Source organism: Schistocerca serialis, chromosome 4 (assembly GCF_023864345.2).
Source record: "Schistocerca serialis cubense isolate TAMUIC-IGC-003099 chromosome 4, iqSchSeri2.2, whole genome shotgun sequence".
Lineage (NCBI taxonomy): Eukaryota > Metazoa > Arthropoda > Insecta > Orthoptera > Acrididae > Schistocerca > Schistocerca serialis.
In genome coordinates, this window is record NC_064641.1 from 415,189,433 (window position 1) to 415,192,226 (window position 2,794).

The 2,794-nt window shown below is 54.5% G+C and overlaps 2 non-coding genes and 1 pseudogene across 2 annotated transcripts; all 3 read left to right on the forward strand.

The window, feature by feature from the left end:
• On the forward strand, positions 1-1,909 carry LOC126476918 (small subunit ribosomal RNA). Its single transcript, XR_007587351.1, has one exon. It is a non-coding gene; the product is annotated as a small subunit ribosomal RNA (ribosomal RNA).
• A 351-nt stretch (positions 1,910-2,260) lies between these two features.
• Positions 2,261-2,415, forward strand: LOC126476371 (5.8S ribosomal RNA). Its single transcript, XR_007586914.1, has one exon. It is a non-coding gene; the product is annotated as a 5.8S ribosomal RNA (ribosomal RNA).
• A 188-nt stretch (positions 2,416-2,603) lies between these two features.
• The window catches only part of LOC126475537 (large subunit ribosomal RNA), a 5,214-nt pseudogene continuing 5,023 nt past the window's right edge, over positions 2,604-2,794 (forward strand).

Sequence of the window (2,794 nt, forward strand, 5' to 3'; positions counted from 1 at the left end):
TCCCTGGTTGATCCTGCCAGTAGTCATAAGCTTGTCTCAAAGATTAAGCCATGCATGTCTCAGTACAAGCCGCATTAAGGTGAAACCGCGAATGGCTCATTAAATCAGTTATGGTTCCTTAGATAGTACCCACGTTACTTGGATAACTGTGGTAATTCTAGAGCTAATACAGGCAAACAGAGTCCCGACCAGAGATGGAAGGGACGCTTTTATTAGATCAAAACCAATCGGTCGGCTCGTCCGGTCCGTTTGCCTTGGTGACTCTGAATAACTTTGGGCTGATCGCACGGTCCTCGTACCGGCGACGCATCTTTCAAATGTCTGCCTTATCAACTGTCGATGGTAGGTTCTGCGCCTACCATGGTTGTAACGGGTAACGGGGAATCAGGGTTCGATTCCGGAGAGGGAGCCTGAGAAACGGCTACCACATCCAAGGAAGGCAGCAGGCGCGCAAATTACCCACTCCCGGCACGGGGAGGTAGTGACGAAAAATAACGATACGGGACTCATCCGAGGCCCCGTAATCGGAATGAGTACACTTTAAATCCTTTAACGAGTATCTATTGGAGGGCAAGTCTGGTGCCAGCAGCCGCGGTAATTCCAGCTCCAATAGCGTATATTAAAGTTGTTGCGGTTAAAAAGCTCGTAGTTGGATTTGTGTCCCACGCTGTTGGTTCACCGCCCGTCGGTGTTTAACTGGCATGTATCGTGGGACGTCCTGCCGGTGGGGCGAGCCGAAGGCGTGCGACCGCCTCGTGCGTGCTCGTGCGTCCCGAGGCGGACCCCGTTGAAATCCTACCAGGGTGCTCTTTATTGAGTGTCTCGGTGGGCCGGCACGTTTACTTTGAACAAATTAGAGTGCTTAAAGCAGGCAAGCCCGCCTGAATACTGTGTGCATGGAATAATGGAATAGGACCTCGGTTCTATTTTGTTGGTTTTCGGAACCCGAGGTAATGATTAATAGGGACAGGCGGGGGCATTCGTATTGCGACGTTAGAGGTGAAATTCTTGGATCGTCGCAAGACGAACAGAAGCGAAAGCATTTGCCAAGTATGTTTTCATTAATCAAGAACGAAAGTTAGAGGTTCGAAGGCGATCAGATACCGCCCTAGTTCTAACCATAAACGATGCCAGCCAGCGATCCGCCGCAGTTCCTCCGATGACTCGGCGGGCAGCCTCCGGGAAACCAAAGCTTTTGGGTTCCGGGGGAAGTATGGTTGCAAAGCTGAAACTTAAAGGAATTGACGGAAGGGCACCACCAGGAGTGGAGCCTGCGGCTTAATTTGACTCAACACGGGAAACCTCACCAGGCCCGGACACCGGAAGGATTGACAGATTGATAGCTCTTTCTTGATTCGGTGGGTGGTGGTGCATGGCCGTTCTTAGTTGGTGGAGCGATTTGTCTGGTTAATTCCGATAACGAACGAGACTCTAGCCTGCTAACTAGTCGCGTGACATCCTTCGTGCTGTCAGCGATTACTTTTCTTCTTAGAGGGACAGGCGGCTTCTAGCCACACGAGATTGAGCAATAACAGGTCTGTGATGCCCTTAGATGTTCTGGGCCGCACGCGCGCTACACTGAAGGAATCAGCGTGTCTTCCTAGGCCGAAAGGTCGGGGTAACCCGCTGAACCTCCTTCGTGCTAGGGATTGGGGCTTGCAATTGTTCCCCATGAACGAGGAATTCCCAGTAAGCGCGAGTCATAAGCTCGCGTTGATTACGTCCCTGCCCTTTGTACACACCGCCCGTCGCTACTACCGATTGAATGATTTAGTGAGGTCTTCGGACTGGTACGCGGCATTGACTCTGTCGTTGCCGATGCTACCGGAAAGATGACCAAACTTGATCATTTAGAGGAAGTAAAAGTCGTAACAAGGTTTCCGTAGGTGAACCTGCGGAAGGATCATTACCGACTAGACTGCATGTCTTTCGATGTGCGTGTCGTGTCGCGCAACACGCTACCTGTACGGCTCGCAGTAGCCGTGCGCCGCGTGCGGAACCACGCGTTCGTCTCAAAACTAACGGCAATGTTGTGTGGTACGAGCGCTGAAGCGCTGGAGCGGCTGGCCTGCGGCACCTGGCGCCTGGCGCCGGTTTTGAATGACTTTCGCCCGAGTGCCTGTCCGCTCCGGTGTGGAGCCGTACGACGCCCATCGGCCGTGAGGCCGTTGGACACTGAACGCTGGAACAGGGGCCGCCACACGCCTCAGTCCCGCCTATGCAACTGTCTTGAAAGAGATAGTGGAAACTATGAAAAGATCACCCAGGACGGTGGATCACTCGGCTCGTGGGTCGATGAAGAACGCAGCAAATTGCGCGTCGACATGTGAACTGCAGGACACATGAACATCGACGTTTCGAACGCACATTGCGGTCCATGGATTCCGTTCCCGGGCCACGTCTGGCTGAGGGTCGGCTACGTATACTGAAGCGCGCGGCGTTTGCCCCGCTTCGCAGACCTGGGAGTGTCGTGGCCGCCTGTGGGGCCGGCCGCGTCTCCTTAAACGTGCGATGCGCGCCCGTCGCCTGGCGGTTCGCATACCGGTACTTACTCGGTAGCGTGCACAGCCGGCTGGCGGTGTGGCGTGCGACACCTCGTACAACGACCTCAGAGCAGGCGAGACTACCCGCTGAATTTAAGCATATTACTAAGCGGAGGAAAAGAAACTAACAAGGATTCCCCCAGTAGCGGCGAGCGAACAGGGAAGAGTCCAGCACCGAACCCCGCAGGCTGCCGCCTGTCGTGGCATGTGGTGTTTGGGAGGGTCCACTACCCCGACGCCTCGCGCCGAGC